Source organism: Aedes albopictus, chromosome 1 (genome assembly GCF_035046485.1).
Source record: "Aedes albopictus strain Foshan chromosome 1, AalbF5, whole genome shotgun sequence".
NCBI classification, from domain to species: Eukaryota; Metazoa; Arthropoda; class Insecta; order Diptera; family Culicidae; genus Aedes; species Aedes albopictus.
Window position 1 is genome coordinate 144,568,552 of NC_085136.1, and position 24,324 is coordinate 144,592,875.

Here is a 24,324-nt window from a genome sequence, read left to right on the forward strand (position 1 = left end):
GGGTTAGCAGGCTCTTTATTTTTTACCCAATTTTTGCCTATGCTTAAACATGTTATCCCCACCGTGGTTGCTGATTGCTGCTTGCACGATTTTATCACCGACTCCCAGCATATTTTGTTCATTTCCTAAGTGACCTTTCAAACTCTCTACATCGTTTGTGCACATTTTTTCGATGATGTTCTGCTGAAAGTTCATGTATTTTGAAACACACTGTTGGGATCGCAAAAACCGCTATACAAATGTTGAGAAAACAGGTTGACCAACAGGATGTAGCTTTCGAAAAGAACTAGTCATGAACAGTTTTGAAATGCCAGTACTTTCTTACTGCGTCCATACTTTCTGAACCGGTCTTTATTGAATACCAAAACTACAGAAAAACGTAGAAAAAACTCCAAAAAGAACGCTTGGAAAAATTCCGGTTTTACAACAAATAGTTTTGTAATATCCAGGCACGTAATTTCTGGCGACGTATCCAACTTCTAAGGTAATTTTACTCTGTTGCATCGTTTTCCAACAATTATCACACTTAACATGTACACCGTAGTTGGCACCTGAAAGTGTCAACAAACCCGTTCCAGCAGTTAGCTAGAAGCAGTATCATATTTACCACGCAACTTCTAACTCGGTGAAATAGCCGAAGGTAAGGGATATGCCTCACAATCAACGGATCAGTGTACGAATACATGCCAATATTTTACTTATATATGATTCATCCATCGATCCGGTTCTAGCGATTGCTAGACCCGCTGTCAAGCTGCGGCGGCTATTTTGCTGCTTGGGAAGGATGTAATTTGTACATCACTTTTACGACGCGACTGATGCGCAGTGGAAATGATGTGATATCACAAAAAAAAATTTGCTGTGTTCAAAGGGTTAAATAAAGACAAATCAATCAGGGTTCCTGATTTCCACTTTTCATCTTCTTCCACATTCGAAGACAGTCAGCAGCGAACGGTTGTCGCTTCAGTTTGTGTGTTTGCTTGTCAGCGACGACAGCAAACTCCGGCGAACGGTGGGAAGCTACACTTGGAAATTACTCATTCGTCCACATTCGCATCGCAAGCGATCGAGCGGTGATGCGATTCGTGAGTGATAACGAGTGATATTGTGCATACGAATTTTTGATGTTTCCAAAAAATGTTTATTATTTTCTTTGCTAATCTAGCATTTTAACAACAATACACTAAAAATGTATGCATTACATGCAAAAATAGGGCCCATATAGCCGAGGCGGTAAACGCACGGGTATTCAGCATGACCATGCTGAGGGTGACGGGTTCGATTCCCGGTCGGTCCAGGATCTTTTCGTAAAGGAAATTTGCTTGACTTCCTTGGGCATAGAGTATCTTCGTGCCTGCCACACGATATACGCATGCAAAATGGTCATTGGCAGAGGAAGCTCTCAGTTAATAACTGTGGAAATGCTCATAGAACACTCACTAAGCTGAGAAGCAGGCTTTGTCCCAATGAGGACGTTACGCCAAGAAGAGAGAGAGACATGCAAAAATTCTCTTCTAGTTATGATAATAGCCGCTTCGATCGCTCACTAGCATTCTTCACCATTCGCCATTCATTCATTCGCGTGCGATCCAATCTGCGACGAACGGCAACGAATATCCATGTCAAACAATTTGCCCATCGCTTCCCACTGGTGATGGGGTTGCATGTTTGATCATGACTATCCGTTTGCTGCATCTTCCTCGATTCGCTTCAGCAAAGAAGAGTGAATATGAATGGAGCGAGGCGAATATACCGATCCTTGAATCAATCAAATCAATAGAATACATCCTTGCGTCACTCCAGCAGCGGCCCGGATGGGATCGGGCAAAACACCGTTGTGCAGTACTCTGCTCGGAAATGCCGTGCACTGTGCTTCAATGAGACCGATGATTTTCTCAGGGAGACCCTTGCGCCTGAAGGCTTTCCACATGTTTTCGTGATTGAGACGGGTGAAAGCTTTTTCGTAATTAATGAACACCAGGTAGAGAGACTCTTGGAATTCATTGATTTGTTCCAGAATGATACGGAGCGGGACAATATGATCCACACTTGATCGTCTGGCACGGAATCCTGCTTGCTGCCGTCGGAGAGTTGCATCAATCTTCTCCTGTAGCCGGTTAAGGATCACTTTGCAGACGATTTTGAAAACGATACACACTAACATGATACCCTGCCAATTATCGCATACAGTCAGGTCACCCTTTTTGAGTACCTTTACTAAGACGCCTTGCATCCAGTCGGCTGGAAATGTCGTGGTTTCCCATATGTTGCAGAATAATTGATGCAGTAGTTGTGCAGATACTGGCGTTCCTTTGCTTCTCTATCTTCCTTCAGGCATCTGTGATCCACTGCTTTCTCCGGATGCGTAGCTCACCCAAATTATTCTTGCTGGTGGCGGTTGCCGGCGAAGGCGTTCTTGATGGCGCTCCATTGATCTTCTACGCTTCCACCTTCCGGAATATCCGCAGCACGGTTCTCCAGCTCATCGACGAAGAACCTCTTCACCACAGCGTCTTCCATTCGGCGTGTGTTGAACCTTAGCCCGATTTCTCCTCCTGTCAGCTCCTGTCGATGGATCCTCGCCATGCCACACGCTATGTCTGAACTAGCAGATTATAAAAGTTGAATGTACATCGGGTTTCTTTTCATAGAATATCAGAATTCATGCTATATTATCATATACAGAAACTTTTAAAATATTTTATCGGGGAAATTTTGATTTTTTCATCTTTTTGGCTGTTTTTCATACAAATTTGCATGAAAATCCCATTTTTGGCCAATTTCTGTCCCATACAAAATGTATGAAAAAAATTTCACCGATAGAATATTTTTAAACCTTCTGCAAATGAAAATATAGCTTGAATACTGATGTTTGGTGGAGAGAAACCCTATGTACATTCAATTTTTATAACCTGCCTGCTCAGACATAGCGTGTGCCAGTCTTATCCCGCCGGTTAGGAGATAATGGTCGGACGTAATGTCGGTGCAACGTTTGTTCCGCACACCAAGAAGGCTCCGTCTCCATTTCCGGTTGATGCAGATGTCCATGACAGTATGTATTCATTTGACTGTAAAAGTTCTCTTTGTCTTGCAATTCGGCAGCATCGGTTGGCGCGTAATTTTGGATCATGGTAAGGTTTCGAACCCGTGTACTGAATCTGGCTACAATTATCCTCTCATTAATAGGCTCCCGCTTCATGAGCGCAGCGTGGGCGCTGAGTAGGAAACCAACTATATGGTGGCGAGGAGTGTGTTCACCTCGTAGGCCAGAGTATAGCAGAATTTGGCCCGACGCCAATTTGTGCTCCCCAAAGTTCGACCAAAGGGCAATGATCTCAAGCTTCATATGTCACCTCATTGGCTAGTTGGGTCAGTTCACCCTTCTGGGCTAGGGTTTATACATTCCAAGTTTAAATTCTTGTCCGTTGTTTCGCGTTGAAGGTCGTTGCCGTTGAATCAGTTCGTAATCTTTGATTTTTGGTTTAACGGTTGTACTGCCGTTCTACGCATAATTGTCCCATGTTATATAGGATTTCCCAATTTCTTAACTTTGTCTAGTATTTAGATTATGAACATTTCATAACCATTTCTGTGTCGTGCCATTCAAATATCAAAGAAGGAATTGGAGTTGCACAAAAAAATGACGATTTGAATAAAAATCCGACACAGACTTCATTTGGAAGGTGACCCCAAACTTTTGCACGATGCAGCATACTAAGGGGTGACCCCAAACTTTTGCACGGTGACTAGTAAACCTAACTCGATCATTTAAATTATGTTATGCATTTTTCCGCTAAAATCTAATTAATGGCTCTCGAAGAGGATAAAAATTGGGCCCTATTGCAACTTTAATTTTAAAATTTGGTGGACCCAATTTTAAATTACACTGAAAACAATTTTTCGTACAGATTTAGGAAATGTAAATTTAGATTAACCTTTTATACTAAAAATTTCATATGAAATTTGTAAAAAGTACCTACGAATCAAATCTAACTCTTTATCTTTCGATAGAACCTAAGAACGAGTGGATTAAATGAAAGGTGACTGAGATATGACCGAAAAACATTTCCATGTTTTTGTGGGGGTGACCCCAAACCTTTGCACGGGAGTGTATAAGCTAAGCAGCTTGTTCGAGGTTGCTTATTAGCCTTCTAAGCAGCACTTGAAGTGAACTTGAAAGTTCACATAAGCACGCTGGATAGCCTTCTAAAGCAGCTACTGACAGTACTTTGACAACATTCATGCAGAAACAAAAATGCTTTCCAGAATCACAACTCTGTTGGTCTTGGTGGGTTTGTGATTCATGTCTCGAAATTGCTTCTGATAATTATATATTCACACATGTCGCTGCTATGTAGATTTGAACTGGATCCTCCTGCGTAATAGCCTGCCGACTTACCCATGCGCTGCTGAAGACACTTGACAAAGTCAAGCTAACTTCACTACTGTACAAATGTGCAAAACTAGCTGCCGACAGAAAACACAGCGCAACATTATTTCGTCTCAAGAGCAAACTTATGTGTCTCCGAAGGATTTTGTGCCGCTAAATCCGAATCCGGGCTCAGATTTGCTCCAACACGTCACAATTTTAAGCTATACCTCAATTTATAGGGCAAAATATGCGATTTTGGGCTTTTTTGACTGCAAGCCATTAAGCTTGGACATATTTTTTTAAGCAATCAAAAGGTTAATTGGTCAATTAACATCTAAATTAACGACTCATGCAAAATATTTCGTTTTACCTAATCAAATTTGGTAGATTTAAGCATTTTATGTTAGTATGAAAACTTGCATGCAACTTTTGGAGGGTGACTTGTATGGGAAATATCGTACCTAACATAAATCGCTTAAAACTACCAAATTCGATTTGGTAAAACGCAATATTTTGCATGTGTCGTTAATTTAGATGTTAATTGACCAATTAACCTTTTGATTGCTTAAAAAAAATATTTCCTTGCTTAATGACCTGCAGTCAAAAAAGCCCAAAATCGCATATTTTGCCCTATAAATTGAGGTATAGCTCAAAATTGTGACGTGTTAGAGCAAATCTGAGCCCGGATTCGGATTCAGTGGCCCAAAATCCTTCGGAGACACATAAGTTTGCTCTTGAGACAGACAAAAAGTTATTTTTGTTACGCTGTGAAATCGATCCAAGTCAGACTTAAGCTGCTGTTCACTCAATCGGGTTCTCACGCAGCGACTATCGGTTCGAATCCTATGGACGCCATTTTCTTTTTTGTTCAAGCCTAGTATTCATTGATTTGATAAATTCATATTTGTCCTTTATTCGTGTATGCTGAAACAGTTGTTTTCTGAAAAAGAAATAAATTTGATCTTCATTGAAACACAATGCTACTGAACTGAACTTTTATAAACTTCAAAGTTCCGACCAAGTTCCGAGTAGCATCTTAAGCAGCTTTAAAGTTCAGCGAAGTTCAGATAAAGTTCCGAATGGAAGTTTTTGGCTGCTTAAGAGGCTAACACTTAGCCTTGCCGGAACTTAAAAAAAAGAAACGGACACGTTGTGTGCTTCCAGTGAGCTATTCGCTCTTTGAAGGAAGCACGACACTAGACAACGGACTACGAGGTGGATTCGCTCGTTGAGTCACGACTGCGCTCCGATTAGCGAATCGTATTCGCTGGTTGGGGCAGTTGACAGCTGGTCGATTTTGCATAGGGAGTGTGCTATTTGTTTGTTTTCCTTTCGTCGTAGAAGAAAGTTTATTGATTCCTGAAAAGTTTACGATTTAGTTTGTGGCGAAATGTCTTATTGCGGTGAGGTAAGTTGAGAGCGAGGTTGAGATTTGAACTTCTCATTAATTTTCATTAAAATGATTATGTGATTTATAGAAAATGGATTCGCATGCGGAAAGTAAATTGTTGAAGCGCAAACACGTCACACTCACTCTGGCGCAGAAGTTGGATGTCATCCGGGAAGCAGAGTCCAGTGAGAGTCCACGAGCAGATCGCGAAAAAAAATCTTAAAGCAAAAGGAGGCCACCAAATCCAAAATAGACACCTATAGGGCACTGCATTGTTTTGATTTTGTATGGGTTTTTGACGTTTCTTGGCCTTGTTGTTTACAAAATTTCTGTAAGAGTGAAAGAGAAGGAGATAATTTCATGCAGTGCCCTATAGAGAACATGGGGTAGAGGAGCGGCGAGCTCTCAAGGTGCAGAGTTTCCCCACAGACAAACAGACGTAACACCTTTAACGATTTTCATGGAAATCCATCGCCCAGTTCACACTACCATCACCTGGTGGAAAAGTTGCACGAACCACTGTGTTGTGCAATATCGTCAACAGAAGGCGCTAATGTGAAACGTCAAACGCATAGAAAAACGATGCGCGCGCCTCTGGCTGTGAAAGCCACAACTATGAAAATTTAAAATGATCGTTAAAAACGTGGTCGATGGAAATATCGCAAGTGTTACGTCTGTTTGTCTGTGGTTTCCCGTTGCTGGAGCAAGCATTGTTCATGTGGATACTGCAGCAACGGAATGCGAACGTCATTGTTCCTGGTGGAAGTTTTGAAAGCAAAACCCAGCAGCTGCTTGTGAATGTTCAACAACGCGGATGCTATGAAGGATGCCACTTTCTTGCATCGAAAGCTTCGGCTGACCTGGAAGCTTACGCTAGCTTCAAACCGGTACTGATGAAGAATATTTTGGATATAGATCTGAACCCTTCACAATTGTTCAACGCTGATGAATCTTCAATCTTCATCAAACTGATTGCTTCCAGAACGGTTGTTCTGTGGGATGAAAAAGCTGCTGTCGGTCGAAAGCTCAACCGGATCAGGTCCACTTTTATGCCCTGCTCGAACATGGACGGCACTCTTAAATTGAAGCTTATGTTTATCGGTACATCAAAAAAACCCGCGAGATCTTCCGCGCAATAAGGAAGCACTGCCGGTTTCTATTATAATGCGAAGAAGGCCTGGATGACTAGAATTCTGTTCAAGAAGTGGTTTGATAACGAGTTTGTGCCTGCAGTGCGGAAGTTTAGCGAAGAAATCGGGCTTGAACCGAAAGCACGTCTGGTTTTGGATAACTGCTCGGCTCATCACATTGGATGTGATTTGAGAAGTGACGATGGATTGATTGATGATCAAATTGATTCTCGCAGATGAACATCTCTCCTTCAACCATCGCCAGAAAAATGTTTCACTGTCTCAATGCATGGATTGGTTGGCCAGTTCATGGGATGAGATATCGGCCGCGTCAATAAGAAACTCCTGGAACAAATTGATCGACGAATGGATCACTAAAATAACTAAAACGGCCGCTATGAAATGAACAGATAGCGCTACCGCAGCCTTGTGTGTTTGACGTAACTCGACTGCTGTCACTGTGTTACAGTCTATATACGGTGGCGCTTTTATTTTGATGCGGTGAGTAGCGGAAAAGTTGGCTTCAATGATCCATTCCCGGGGTTCGAGTATGACGAACCATGGCCAGACAAAAATACCACGGGAGACATTAAAATGATCATGGACAGAGTTGCTCTCTGTCACTGTCAATGGTAGGCAAACTGCCGATTTTGATAGGCTGACTGCGATCCAAGTCAGCGTGTGCTCTGTTGAGTCACCGTCAGTTTTGATATTGATCGGCCTACAGTGATAGTGACGATGGTGCAAAATCAGTAGTCAACTGACACGACTGATATTTGGCAGCTCTGATCATAGAAGCAGCGGACGAAAATGCCGGTACTGATACGAGTCAGAGTGATGTGGACCGTTGGCTCAATGACCAGATTGTCGATTCCGAGGAAATCATGCTGAGCGTAACCAACTATCAGTACAGTGATGAAGAAATCATATCACCTGTGCTACAACGACAGGATGATACCTACAACGTGTACTGATGAAGAATAGTCGGACACTTCGGATGAAAATTATCAAGGGACCGATCCCAACAAACATTTTTGCTGTACAAAAGTGGAACAAACAACTCTTAAGCAAACTTTATCTTAAGAAACAGTAATTCAGCTAGTTCTGTTACTTGGGATGAGCAACAGACAGTCAACCCGAGCAAAGGCGGATATCAAAATGATAACAAGTTCTGTTACCTGGTTATCATTCGTTTGATAATTGAGTTTGTTATCATTTAGGTTGAATTAAGAGCCAACAGAAGGGATCGAAGTAGGTCTCGCCGCGATCGGACGTGATTTTGTTTTTCTTGTCACGGTTTTTTTTTCGCTCTCCCGTTTAGTGTGGTGGTAATTTGGATGGTGCTACGCCATCCGGAAGAAGCACGCGTATGTTACAATTCAGACGATGGTGAAGCCAAATGGCTTGAGGCACTATGCCATGCGGACGGGAATATTTGATTTCATGTGTGAATTTGTGATAAAACGGTGAGGTACTGAATCGAGTTGAAGATGGGGCTACAATTAACATCCGGTGAAGACGCATTAATTCACTTGGTTAGCCATTGAGCGGGGCATTTTGGAGAAATTTTGATTCAATATAGTGATTCAATTGAACACACCGACGAGTGGCCACCGTTGGCAAGTGACTCCAGTTAGGATAAAAATATTTCCGCTTATTTATAATAGTGGAACAAATCACGAATGACAAATGTAGAAAATCAGCGGAAAATGTGTGACAATTTAGTGTTGATGTGTCCCTCACACTCGGAGAAACATAGGAATTTCTTCCAAGACCCCATGTAAACAACAACAACTGCGTGCGCGATGGTGGTGAGACGAAGAGCAACCCTTACTGCGCTGTAATGTCGTTCCCGTTAACACTGAGGAGCAGCAGTTTCCAGATATATTGGTGAGAACGTTTCGAACTACAACCCAACTACGACCCCTTTAGGGGGCGTTTATAAACTTCGAAAACTAATTTTTAATTATGCAACGTTTGCCTCGTAGTTTATTTCATTTCAGAGAGCGAGTAAAGGCGCTTAAGCCTAGGCATTAGGGCCAGGACACAGACCAAATACCTGTGTTCCATCCCAGGAAACGAAGGACGAAGGGGTGACATTAACCTTCTTAGCATCGTCACCCCCATCGATTTTCACGTATTTTGCATTCTAAAAAGCTGAGCGGTTGGTACGAGATGTCCCCACTCAAAAGCTTAATTGTTAAACCACAACGCTGCACAGTAGGCCTGGCCGCTTTAATGTTTGTAATGCATTCCCGATGTACTGCAAACATTAATAATGACAAGAAAAATGGTAGAATTAGTCGATTCTATCATTTTCCAGGATTCTTTCAATGAATGGCTGTGTATGTGTAGACTAGACTAGACTATTTAGGTTGAATTAAGAGCCAACATAACAAAAATGATAACTCAAATTTACTTCACCAATACCAAAATGAAAAGAAGTTGAGTTATCATTGAGTTCAAGTTGATAACTAATTGTGTTATACACTATTATATTAAATATTACATTTAGTTATCAACACGAAAAAATGCAGCTGATTGATAACAGGTTTTGTTATCATTAAGTTATCTTTACCGACAGTTTACTTTACCGACATAGTTAGCAACTGAAAAAAGTTTCTTATAATTATAACCCATGTTTTCAACTATTGCGCCCAGTGGGTCTTGAACCCTGCTCGAGTGATTACCGGTCGCAGCCGAAAGCCCCTATACCAACGAGACTCAGTGAGAGGGACAGTAGTTGAAGGCTACGCTTTCGTACTGCAGTCGCATTGAAGATGGAAAGCGGAATCTATTTTTAGATTCGAGGTCTACCAGACCCTCAGTTTTGGGAAAACTATGAAATGTGCGTTTGGAAACTGATAACATATTTAGTTATCATTTAGTATTTTTATGTTATCCCGACAGACCAAAATTATTGATAACTAAAATTGTTATCATCTGATTATCATCAGTTGGAAAAGATGATAACAAAAATAACAAAATGATAATACCGATAACATAGTGTATTATCAAAGTGATATCACTTAGTTATCCGCCTTTGCTCGGGAATGGAGCGTCTCCAAACCGCAGGCAGAACTTTTCTAACGTGCTCAAGTCATTGGATAATGTAATTGATTATGTAAGAGGTGATGTGCAGGAAAGTCATCAAACTAACGGCACTGCGGAACAAACTGGTTGGCGATAAGTAGAAAGAGCGTAATTTGAACGTCGTTTGAGCAAGTTGTACAGTTTCAGTATGTTTTTGTTTTATGAAATACAGTTAATTTCACTTTTAAAATTTTATTTTTATTGAAAAGAAAGCTATCCTGAACGTACATTGATGGACCCCTTTCAAATGATAACATTGAAACGTCGGGCATCGTTTAACATTAAGTTTTGACATATGAGTGCTTTTTAGTTGGGTTTTCCTCATTTAGCGAACACCCAACTAACGAGCACCCCCAGTTCACGAGCACCCAAGGATCGAATCGTCACTGTAGCATGCAGCGCCCAGTGGCACAGCCGAAAACTTTTCTTGACAGCTGCGGTGGGAATCGTACCCCTGCTCCCATGCACGATGCGACTAAATGCTTGGTGACACAATCCGCACGGCTACGAAGCCACACACAAGCCACTAGTGACCGAAATTCCAGCAAGGCTCATCGTTAGCCTCTAAAGCAGCCAGAAAGTTCCATTTGGAACTTTATCTGCACTTCGCGGAACTTGAAAGTGCATTGTGTCGTGGGAAGCGGAACTTTTGGTTATTTGGGTTGAAACCCACTTTCTTTTGCCTATCGTTACTATTACCAGACTGAAAATATTTGATAAGTCCGGTACACGGTGTGTTGAAACAGGATTATTATCGCACTTTCATGAACCTAAAATATTTTTTCGTTATAAGTTAGCCTTAGCTGTGTAGATTAAGATTTTGGAGGTTAAAAAATCTTTCATCGGGGAAAATGAAAATAAATTCGATTTTAGTATTTTACCACTTTTTTCATATAATATGGTGTATTACGCAAATCTGATGAACCTAAACTCCGCTAGAAAAAGTCCCCTTTCTAATAATAAATTTAAAACTATTTAGAGAGAAACGAATACAAAAGTCTTTACAACGGGTTTAAATTTGTTTGGCGTTCGTTTCGTGTGCCCAGCCCACCGCAGTCTGCCGAAAGTCATAAATCATTAAACAAATATGGTGACTTAAAAACGGTATTTGTTTAAATTCATGTAAACTGTTCAATTAAGTTATTTTTGAGCAAGTTTAGCAGAAATACTGATAGCTCCTCGAATATAATAAGAACTATTAAGTATATTGTGCTCTGATTTTGCAGGGCTCGATGTTTTATTAACAAGTGAAAATTCATCCTATGAATACTTTTATTCGCATGTTGGACACATAGGGTCGATTTCTTCACCCTGGCTTAACCCCTTCGGGACGACTTTTTTCACCAACCTCGCCGCAGTAGAACGCGTCAGCGAGATGCAAATGACCGAACCGTCCTGAAAGGGTTAAGCGTTAAACCAGGTTTAACTATATAAGTAAGCCTGGTTTACCGGTTAATCCGAGGTGAAAAATTCAGAGAATAGCTTTTAATTACTCTTTCGGCACACGCCCTTGATACACGTACTTTAAATTAAGCATATATAATAATTTTTTTTACAGTGAAATCAATCAATGTTTGATTGAAATAGTTTTAAATATGATGATGAAGAACCTGGGCGTGTTAGTAGAATACATGTACGTAAAAAGAAAATCAAATCAAGTACACCTTGTCCTTTTTTTACGTCCATGCATGGCTTAGCGACAAAAATTCTGCCGCCAAGAAAATGAGCAAACTCAACATTTTTATATTTTTTAAAACATCTCCGTGATTAGGAGAAGTGTACAAAAATATAAAAATGTCTATTTCAATTATTATTTTGGCATTAGATTTTTATTTCGCTAAGCCAATAATGGACGTAAAATGAGGTTTAGGTGTACTAGACACTGAAGATGACCTAACAGTTGAGGTCGAACTACGTATCTGCCAAAGATTGCAAAATCTTAGTGGAAATATAAGAAACACTACTTAACTCGATTTTCTTTTTGCTTAGTTTTAGATATGTTCATGTTACATTGTTGTTAATGCTGAGAAAAAAATTAACTAAATTTACAGATAAAATAAACATTGAAAATGTAGATCAAGATTATGAAGACATCAATGTTTTGGAAATGTCAGAAAGTATAGAAAACAACAAACAGTGATGTGCAAAGTGAGGAAATATTGACGCAATTTCAGGTTTCGATACAACAGTTTAAGAACTGTTATTAGTTCTTCTGTGCTTCATTTAGGAATCATTGGATGATATTGATACATTTTGATTGCTTAATAGTTATAATACATGGAAGATGGTTGGAAGGTATCGATTATACGGGTTACTTTTGTAATTCAACTCTAATGAATAGTTTCGCCTTTGTCAGTACAATGCAATGTTTTTTTTCAGTTTTCTGACTAGTCGTTTTAATCACTATTCCTTTTTTGTTTCGTTTTTATCACACTTTAAGAACAAGTGACATTTCTCCCCATACTGAATCTGTTGTCAAACTCACTTTGCAAAAAAGAAGGAATTTTACTAGGGAAAAAAGAAACTTTATTTTATGCAAGCATAACGTTGAAACCATTAAAATGCATAAAGTTTTTATCAAGACCAAAGTGTTTTATAAAAAATCTACAGATAACCCAGACGAACATAGAAAAAAATCACTGCACGAGACTACCATTATTGAAATTCATCAGGTTACTTTCAAATTTATTTGTTTCCAATATATTTTAGGCTTATACTATAAGATATCATTCACATTGACATATATTAAGTATGCGTTGCATTCGGTAGGGTAAATTCTTAATAAAAACTTGTGATGTTTTGAAAAAGATTTCAATAAAATTTGTATAATTTTCCTTGAACAAATGATTGTTTGATTAAATCAAATTGTTATGACATTCAAATTGCTTATCATGACTATTTAACCCTAAAAGGGATACCTGGGGTCCATTGGACCCCAGGCGCCTTTCAGAGCTCGTCTTTGATGGAACACACTCAGCGAGGTAACAAAACTGAGGCCATGAAGGTATCCCTTTTAGGGTTAATATCATGTTAACACGCTGTTTCATCTTACCCAGGTGTACCTCATTTTAAACCAAATGTTGAATAATAATTTTTGAATACATTAGCATAATATGGCAACGTCAATCTCATGTATTATTTTAGTATTTGAGACTCAACAGGTGAGACTACTCACTGAACGGAATCCTCTCTCTCTCTCTCTCTCTCTCTCTCTTTGGCGTAACGTCCTCATTGGGACAAACCCTGCTTCTCAGCTTAGTGTTCTATGAGCACTTCCACAGTTATTAACTGAGAGCTTCCTCTGCCAATGACCATTTTGCATGCGTATATCGTGTGGCAGGCACGAAGATACTCTATGCCCAAGGAAGTCAAGCAAATTTCCTTTACGAAAAGATCCTGGACCGACCGGGAATCGAACCCGCCACCCTCAGCATGGTCATGCTGAATACCCGTGCGTTTACCGCCTCGGCTATATGGGCCCACACGGAATCCACAGTCCTTGAAAATTTTAAGATTTTGTATGGACAAAAGTCCTCAACAGATCAGAGGCAAAACTTTTACAAATAAGTTACACACGCTCAGTATAGTCGACTCATACTTTTTGGCAAATAACCATGTGGATGTGGTTTGACATGCAAAGTATGTGCAACTAATACCCGCCATTTCAGGCAAATTAGCACATTAAGAATATGTGCTGCAAATGGTATAAGTCACATGTGTATGGTGCTTCCTCAAATGTATGAGTCGCACTAATGGGAAGTATTTGTTTACCTCCATTACGAATACTTATTTACCAGACATATGGAAGGAATGTAGAGTTTTATGATTTATGACTTTCGGCAGACTGCGGTGGGCTGGACACATGAAACGAACGCCAAACAAATTTAAACTCGTTGTAAAGAATTTTTCACTCGTTTCTCTCTAAATAGTTTCAAATTTATTATTAGAAAGGGGACTTTTTCTAGCGGAGTTTAGGTACACCAGATTTGCGTAATACACCATATTATATGAGAAAAGTGGTAAAATACTAAAATCGAATTTATTTTCATTTTCCCCGATGAAAGATTTTTTAACCTCCAGAATCTTATTCTACACAGCTAAGGCTAACTTATAACGAAAAAATATTTTAGGTTCATGAAAGTGCGATAATAATCCTGTTTCAACACACCGTGCGGTATAGGGTATCACTATTTAAAGTGCACGGATTAATGACCCACCAAGATGAATACTGTTTTCGGGATAAAGAAGTTTGCTTTATTTCAACTTTCCATCAGACCTTCGTCTGTTCAAGGTTGTGTTAGTGTAGGTTTTTGTTCAACGGATTACAAACATAATCAATTACCATACACACCAAAATTTTTGAAATGCTCCCAGCACGCCAAAAATCAGCAAAAGAAATTGCTGAATTTCAGCAACATTTTTGCTGAATTTCAGCACAACTTTGCTGATCAACTGTCAAAATTGCTGGATGGTTCAGCAAGTTGAAAAATAATTGCTGATACTCAGTAATTTGTATTGCTGAATGCAATCAGCACGCCAAAAATCAGCAAAGTTTGCTGATTACCAGCAAAAATATTTTGCAGTGTAATGATGATCGAAAGCTTTGTTATTATAGCAAACACGCTTAAGGCAAACATCTCAGTCCTTCCCTCTTTGGAAGTTCAGAACTCAAATCTTAACATTTGAAAATCATATCTATTCGTTATTTCAATTCATCGAAAAAGCATTACATTAATGTTTGAAAATTAACAAGAAATAACTACGAATATAAAAATTGTTGAAATTCATAATTTTTACTAATAAATAAAATCACGATCGCGATTAAATCTTCGTTGTCTCTTTGGCATCCTAGGCTCAAACGATGATTTCCCTGGGTCATGGAATGGGCTCTCGGGCATTCTTCTCTTCCGCCCTCCGCCCTCGTTTGATCTCATCCTCCGTGAATCCTCGAAACTCCTCTGGATCAACGACTTCAATTTCCGGCAGTGGCCGGACCAAACGGATATTTGGCTTTTCGTAGGAGTCGCCACCCTTACGTACGCGTAATTGACCTAGATGCGCCATAGTTCGTGCGCTTCCAATTTCCACCATCCGTATCGCTCTCACTGTCCGAATCTGCTCGCAATTTGTTGACCATGTCGCTTAGGAAGTTGTCTGGGTCGCCTTCAGAGGTGTCCGGGTTAATCATGTTCACCGCATCCCTGTGTATGTTTTTCAATTTAAAGCACTTCCGCTTGATGTGCCCTTTGATGCCACAGAAGTCACACACTATTTGGGAATAGTCAGGACGGCTATACTGACGACTCTTCTCCTCGAGGGCAGGACCTCGATTCCGCCATTACCTTTGCTGCCGTTGGTCTTTGTGATAAGGATTATAGCCTAACCGACTTTTAACCGGTCCCCTACTAAATTCTCACGTGTGTTAGAATTTGCTTTTGCAGCTAAAGCAGCCACATTGCTAAGCCTAGCCCCAACGATACCCTGAGGTTTCAAAACCGCTATCTGGTCCGCCCTTCTCAGCCTATTTTTATCGGCAGCCTTCACTAGTCACTCGCGAAAACTTTCACTTTTTCTCGCCGCCAGTTGATTAGTCCGGTATAGGATATCACTATTTAAAGTACACGGATTAATGACCCACCAAGATGAATACTGTTTTCGGGATTAAGAAGTTAATAAAGATGACCGTATTGATCTAAGACTCAGAATTGAATGATCTTTGCTTTATTTCAACTTTCCATCAGACCTTCGTCTGTTCGAAGTTGTGTTAGTGTAGGTTTCCGTTGAACGGATTACAAACATAATCAATTACCGTAATGATGATCGAAAGCTTTGTTATTATAGTAAACACGCTTAAGGCAAACATCTCAATATTCACAAATTTTCTAGAGGTAAGGCATGTATGAAATTGTAATTTTAGCAAACAAATCTGGTAACTTAATTAAAAAATGAGTTATGTCATTTTAATTTACCACTGCAAGAAAAAATGCAACAAAACATTAGGGGGATTCACTTAACAGCGTAAACTGCTTATTGAAGTTTATTCTGATTAAACGTCGCGATCCCCAAGGCAATCTTTGATTATTTCATTCGCAATTTCATGAAACATTTCAAATAACAGGAAATCATGGCTTACGCAGCCATTTAAACTGTTTAGTGAATCCCCTTATTAAATACCTTCATCTCATTACGTATAAAGTTGTACGCCTTCGGGTTTCCATTCCAGCACTATACAGGAAAAACTGATGAACCTTTTTGCTTAATTAATTCGATGCATACAAATCAATTCCGGTAAGTGAATTAAATAATTACGTAAATGCAGAGAAAAAAAAATGTGATGGAACCACATATCCCAGAAGAGCACAGAAGCAACATCAACTGTATCCGATACGGACACACAGTGTATTACACAGACACAGGCACATCATGGTAAACAAACACACAACGAAAAGCAAAGTGCACAAAAGCAGAAATGAAACGAATTGTCCCACTCATTTGTATAATTGTCCTTATCCATTACAGCAGTTTTTCAGCCTCGGTTCTGTGATGAAACAATTTTACTTCCGAATGATGTGTGGGTAGATAAAAAACGGAGAGTGAGCATTGGAAATAAAGCGATATGAAGTGATTGTAGGTACATTTGCAAACAGCAAGCAGGTTGCGACGATGCTCATAAAGTTTCACTCGCTATTTTCTTAATCTAAGACTGCTTAGGCTAGTCGGCAAATCTATTGATGCGCAGCTTTGTCTTACTTATTCTCCTAAACAAACACGACAAAAAGAAAAATAAAAGAGTGAACTCTTGCCCTCTCTTTCATCCCGCTCTTTCTTGTGATTGTTTTTGAGTGTGAGCTAGAATAATAAGCTGCGCACGAGAGTGGTCATAGTACATGGCGGGCACAGGTGCAGTCGTGTATCGTGCCCCCGTCGCATAAAACCTCTGCGTATCATTCCGATCCATGCTTCCCGGCAATTCATCAATCACACTCTCTTCGTGTTGTAATTTCTAGCTGCAGTGTATTCATTTCTCTACTACTCTTGCCATCTACCATGACTTTCTGATGCGCCGGCCACTAACTAGCCTCTCTATCTTCTTGCAAGCCCCCTTCTTTGAAATCCTCTGAAAATGGGACCACTATTCGATTACACATATGTATCAGTGACTTGGCTATTCGCCTTCCATCTTTGTTATGATGCTTCGTAATTAAATGTAAATGTTTGATTTTGAAGACGCACGTTCAGGAACATTTTATTTACCGCCAGTCGGGGTGACATTGGGCCTGGGGGGTAACTTTGGGCCAAAATTCAAGAAAGATGTTTCGCTCAAAATACTAAAATTTATCAAAGTGATTATCAAAAAGTGGATGGTAAACGGTAAATATAACTTGCGTTGACCATCCGATGTAGAAAAAAGTCACATTTAGTCAATTTTCTATTAAGAAAACTTGATCTGAATTTTATGGTTAGGCGTACTGTACAATATCGTTGTTTTAAATGCCCAGCAGAAAACAGCTGAAAACCGAACATGTAATGAATTACTGTTTTCTCGGTGTATTGGGTAATTGTTTTAAAAAGTATAATAAATTTTCTTGGTTTTGTATGCTATTTTGCATGAAAAACTTATTTACTCAAGCTGTAGTACAAATACTTCGTTTTGGGGGTGACTTTGGGCCATATAAAAGCACTGCAATCAGCACGAGAACCTTACAAATGTGATTTAAAACGACTGAGAGTATTCACATTTTTTTATGCATAATACGGTGAAAAAATTTGGAAATAAATGTTAGATTCATGCAAAATTAAAATTCACGCATATCAGTTAATAGGCAGATGATAAAGAAATATTGCTTTCGGCTTTTGAGAATGTTAGTTGGAGTTATATTTATGGGATAGCGGATATATTGTGTAGGAACGTTGATCGTTTACAATGAATGTGGTAAAATTGTCACGTTTGTTTGTCTGTGATGTTATTTTGAAGTGACTAGACACTGATAAGTTGTGGGCAAGTATCTATATATTTGATAGTTTCGATTTTCAAGCGATATTATCTCACATTGAACTGTTTTGTTTGAATTTTAGTGTTTGGCCCAATGTCACCCCCGAGAAGGGGTGGAATTGGACCAATTTAATTTAAGTTATATCATTGTCAAAATTAAAGTTAAAGCATTTTCACTTTAAACAATCCTAAACAGTATACAAATGAACGTGTCTACCGAATACAACATTCATTTAGAGCTAAAACATTGTTGTAACGACCTACAAAGAGATGTACTATGCAATTTTGGCCCAATGACACCCCCACTGACGGTACGTAATTTGAATTCAATGCGGCATGAAAGGCAGCATCCATTTATTACGTAACGCTAAAATCTACATTTTTGGACCCCCCCCCTCCCCCCACCGTAACGCTTTTTTGTATAAAAACCCGAAAATTTTTGTATGGGCCATAACGCTTAGCCATACTCCCCCCTAGAGCGTTACGTAATTTGTGGATGGCGCCAAAGTGGTGGAGTAACGAAACTGTTGATGCTTTTATCTTATTTTTGGCAGTGTTTAAAATCAGATAATATAAATTGGAAATTGATTTATCTTCCACAAAATATCTCGAATATTTGGTTGATGAATTGGTACGAAAAGTGAAAATCATTTTACCATTTCATCGATAAATTTGAAACAACATTTATTTTATTTTCCACCAGGAGAAAACAACACCCTTCAACCGGTGAAAGGCTAATCAATTTTCATTTCCATTGTTTTATTGCTCCGAAGCGAATTTTTGCACTTCCTCGAAGGCAGGTCTGGGTTTGGTCTTTTCCTGTCGTCGGTCGGTGCTGGCAGGCACACCATCATCGGGCATCATCATCATCATCATCAACAACCCCGCAGGAAGTGGAAAATCTCCCGTTCATCCTGTTCGTGTGCGAGAGGCCAAAGGATCCAGTTACTATCTCTTTTGTTTTGCATCTTGGGCCCTCCTGCTCCCCGGTTGGAAAAATAAAAACATTAAACATCCTACCCACCGATTGTGGATTTCTCCCAAGAAGCTGCTCCTATACCGACTCCCACAGGAAATATTCCTTTTTACAGCTCAGGTCACACAGCAGCACCATCAAACACTAGCTTCGTTGCTACTGCACTGACTGGTGGGAGAAATGGACAAAACACAGACATAGTGCAGTCAGTAGATACGCGAAGGAAACAGATTTCCATGCAAAAGCCCTGCTGCCGGCCAGTTAACAGCCATAGCCGTGCTGCATTCGAAGAAGGAAGCACACCACTAGTAGTGAAATGATAAATTATACCGTCTGCTCCGTCCGCATTTGTAATCTTCAACTCTCTCTCTCCCTCTCTATAGCTCTAGCAGGATGTTATTCAAAAGGTATTGTTTTTACTGTTTAGTTTTCTTCTCTCTATTTTTCACCGCTGTGGGTTCCCACACCAGCAGTTGGTGTTGCTACACCAGTTCCTACAATTTACTGCTTCCTTTGTTTGCATTTCCAAGTTGATTTTTCCTGACCGGTGAAGGCATGAGCAATCACTATGAAGTGGTTTGTTTTTTGTTGGAGAAAATTTTCACAATTCCCAAGCACTGTCTCTTAATAAACTAGTTTATAACCTTATCTTGGTTGGTGAAGGCTGGGTAACGCGAGCCTAAAGGATTGAAATTGAGGTTCTTATGTTCTTTACCCAGCAACTCCTATCCCAATATCTACGTGGAATGAGTCAGGCTACGAGCAACCTTCGGGAAGATCGGATAGCTAACTTTGGTTGCACGCTAATTGGGATTCGTCATAACGGTCAGACTAAGGCCAGAGTGTCCTCTGCTGTACGTAGAAGCCGTATCCATTTAACGTCTGGAAATAGTTTTCCACTTCATCGATCACCTAGTTCGCAGCGCACCACGTCTTCTTGTACCAGTCGGATGGCTCTCGAGAACCGTTTTAGTAGTGTTGCTATCCGACCGTAACCTCCTGATTTTCGCGGTGTGGACGATGGTTATTTCTCGCAGTAGCTGATGCAGCTCGAGGTTTATTCGCCCTCTCCTAGTCCCGTCTTTCAGGGGCAGCAGGGATTACAGTCCCGGTACTTGAGAAACAACCCCTCCCTCCCGCATGCGAGTCAGCTGCGTAGTCGCCGGCTAAGAAGAGGACTACTAACCTCAATTCAAGGTGTCAAGCGTCCTGTGCCGAGGAGTGAGTGATCGAGGGGGTGAAAAAAAAAATGCTCAATCGTTAACGGAGCCTGCGGGGTATCTGGGTATACCCCACAGTATTCCGTCCCTTACTGCGTTAATGCAGAGCTCTGGCGTGGTGGACATCCTTTTCCGTTCCAGACAACCAGTAATCGTATAAGATGTTGCATAAGATGATAAAGTGGAGGCCATATACGTGCATGCCTCCGGTGGAGGTAGGCTGGTCAGTTAGTATGTTAACTGAACTTGCATGAGCCATCAGAGGTTTGCTTCAGCTGTCTCGAATCAGTACACAAGTCATGGGACTGCAAAGGCTCTGACAGGAGCAGACTGTGTAGAAGATGCGGCGCCGAAGGCAATCATAAGGCACAAGGCTGCACAAATCTACTCATTTGTCTGATCTGTACCGGGAAATCCGTGAACAACAGGCATCCAATGGTTCCAAGGTACCCGTTGAAAGCCGCAGTGAACAAATCACAATGCAGGTAACGCAGCTTAACCTGATCGATCCACTGTGATGCGGCTCAGCAACTTCTTTGTCAGGCGGTTTCTGAGTGGGGACGGGTATCGCCATCATAGCGGACCCATACCGAATACTCGTCAGCAACGGCAAATGGGTTACGGATGTGTCCAGAAAAAGCTGGGGACTGAGGGTGGCGATGAGGAAAGGGTCACCAATGTGGAAATTGCGAGAATAGCAAAGTCCCTTGGCGTTGAAAGGGCCCCAGGTCCGGACGGAGTTCCGAAACTGGCCATAAAAGTAGCTATTGCAGAGGCTCCCGAGATGTTCAGGACTGCTATGCAGAAATGCCTGGACGAGGGAGTTTTCCCAGATGCATGGAAGAGGCAGGGCCAAAGGCGGGAAACCATCCGGAGACTCGTCGGCATATAGACAAATATGCTAGATCGACATGGCGGGGAAGGTGCTCGAAAAGATCATCCTCAATAAAATGTTAAGGTATACCGAGGGTGAAAATTGTCGTTCGAGTAGCCAGTACGGCTTCCGGAAGGGAGAGTCGACCGTAGAAGCCAACTTGTCGGTTACAATTGCCACCGAGAAAGATTTTCGGATTCTTCCAGAATCGAGTGTGTACTAGTTTATTCCATTTAATTGTATTCTATGTAACTGATCCATGCTGGCTTCCGTACCAATTGTATGTACCATTTTTACAATTCTTGCACCTTGTATCTCGTCACGCAATGTTTAGAATCACTGAATCATGGTGGCAGTTTTGTAATGCATCACTGACACATACAATTTCTTAGCATCCCATACACAACCATGAGGTTCTCAGAATCATCTAGGCTGATCCCACGCACCATCTTTCAACTAATTAGAGATGTCAGCACCACATTTGAATAACATGCACCAAAACTGTATTCGATGCACGTGAACCATGGTGACTTCAGCACCACATTGACTTCTTAGCACCATTTTTGCAAGTCGTGCACCTAATTATACAAAATAACGAGTATCGCTGAATAACGGTGACGACTAATACAGCACACTAATATCATGCACTTTTGCATCATTGCACTAACTTTCAATGCACCATCATGATGTCCACAGAATGATCTAGGTATCCGCGCATTATGCTGAACTCATGCAATGTCTTTTAATCAATTAAGTATCTAATACATCATTCTGATATGCACCATCATGAAATTTCATGCACCATCAAAGCTTGTCAAGCACCATTTCAGCGTTTATCATATCATCTAGGCATCTAATTCATCATTATGGTGTGAGCATCATTTAAAATACTTTTTTTTCTGTATTCTATGCACCGTTTTTGTAAATTCGTGCACCATAACAAATAATACAACTAATGCATCACCTAGCGTCATGCACCTTCTTCGAACCTTTCCATCCATTTTGGCATTCCATTTTGGTATTCACTATATCATGTCGGAATCTTATACAACATTATGATGTGGTTCATATTTGAATCCCATGCACCTTTTGGCATTTCGTATACAAAATAACATTCCATGTACCCGGACCATGTTGGTTTCTGTGCCACATTGAGTTTCCTGAACCATTTTTGCAATTCATGCACCTACATATGGAATCATGGTATTACAAATGCACCATACAAACATCATGCAGCTCCTTTGCATTCCATGCACCACCATGATGTTCGCAGAAACATCTAAGCACCATCTCACGCTTCATCTAAGCATTTTATTCACATGCACCACTGACACAATTTCTTAGTATCCCATGCACAACAATGATGTTCTCAGAATCATTTAGGCTGATCTCACGCACCATCTTGTAAACTTTCAGGACGCATGCATGGGCCCATATAGCCGAGGCGGTAAACGCACGGGTATTCAGCATGACCATGCTGAGGGTGACGGGTTCGATTCCCGGTCGGTCCAGGATCTTTTCGTAAAGGAAATTTCCTTGACTTCCTTGGGCATAGAGTATCTTCGTGCCTGCCGCACGATATACACATGCAAAATGGTCATTGGCAGAGGAAGCTCTCAGTTAATAACTGTGGAAGTGCTCATAGAACACTAAGCTGAGAAGCAGGCTTTGTCCCAGTGAGGACGTTACGCCAAGAAGAGAGAGAGAGAGAGAGAGAGAGAGAGAGCTGTTGTAAAAAATACAACACTGCCAAAAAACCTCACTCGTCGTAGACAACGCGAGCCCGGTGCAGTTTCTGCTGCTTGGTGGCGCGCGTCCTGAAAGATTAATTAATTCGTGATGTCAGTACCATTTTTGTATAACATGCACCATTTTCAGACACGAATGCCACATAAGTGGTAAAGTGTCTTTAAAAAATATTAATAATAATAATAATGCACCATTTTGGTGTTTCGTATTCCAAAACTGTATTTCATGCACGTGAACCATGATGACTTCGGCACCACACTGAATTCCAATCACCATTTTTGCAATTCGTGCACCTAGCCATACAAAATAACGAGTATCACTGAATAACAGTGACGACTAGTACAGCACACTAACATCATACACCTTCTTCAAAGCGTCCACATAATCATCTAGGTATCTACGCATTAATCGAAATCGAAATCAAATGTATCATACTGATATGCACCATCATTAAATTTCATGCACCATCAAAGCTTTCCAAGCACCATTTCAGCGTTTATTATATCATATAGACATCTGATGCACAATTGCATTGCGAGCATCACACTTTTAATTTTGTATTCTATGCACCATTTTTGTAATTTGTGCACCTAGCCATGAAACATATTGATAATCTTTGAATAACGGTGACAACTAATGCATCACATCATGCGCCTTCTTCAAAGCTTTCCATGCACAATTTTGGCATTCACTATATCATTTGGAAATCTTATGCACCATTATGATGTGGTTAACATTTGAATTTGATGCCCTATTTTGGCATTTTGCATACGAAATAGCATGCCACGTACCTGGACCATGTAGGTTTCTGTGTCACATTGAGTTCCCCGCACCATTGCACGAATTGCAAATGCACCTCAATATGAAATATGTTGAGTATAACAGAATCATGATGAAGCTATTGCACCATACTGACATCATGCAGCTTCTTTGCATCCCATGCACCACCATGATCAATGTTCACAAAATCATCTAGGCACTATCTCACGCACCATCTTTGAATCAAATATGAGTCTAATTCTGAAATAATGCACCATCGTTAAATTTCATGCACTAGGGTAATTTGCCAATTGTTGCACGGCTAAAAATTCGCCAATTATTGCACACCCCATAAGAAAAGCATGGAGTGTGCAACAATAGGCGAGTTTTTAGCTGTGCAACAATTGGCAAATTACCCTACTATAGTTTTCCACAGAGCGTAATCGTGGCGATCACTATACAGGGTGTTAGGTTCATGAGTGCAAACTTTTTAAAGGGTGATAGAGGACCATAAATGGTGAAAAAAATTGTTCTACGCATATGGTCAAATCTCAACCGTTACGTAGTTATTGAACTCCCCATGTTTTTGACTCTTATTGCCTTAACTGGTTATAACTTTAAAATGGTCAAACTTATCGCAGTTTTTTACCCTTATTCGAAAGATTATTGAATTTTCTATCAAATGGCATCTTTGAATCGATTGTTTTAGTTAAATAACTAAGTTTTCTAGAGAAAAATAGCTAAAAATAGTGTGTTTTAATTTGTTTA

The 24,324-nt window shown here is 40.3% G+C and overlaps 1 pseudogene; it reads left to right on the forward strand.

The window, feature by feature from the left end:
• Nucleotides 1-5,853: 5,853 nt before the first annotated feature.
• LOC115260530 (tigger transposable element-derived protein 2-like) lies at nt 5,854-7,866 on the forward strand (annotated as a pseudogene).
• Nucleotides 7,867-24,324: the final 16,458 nt, after the last annotated feature.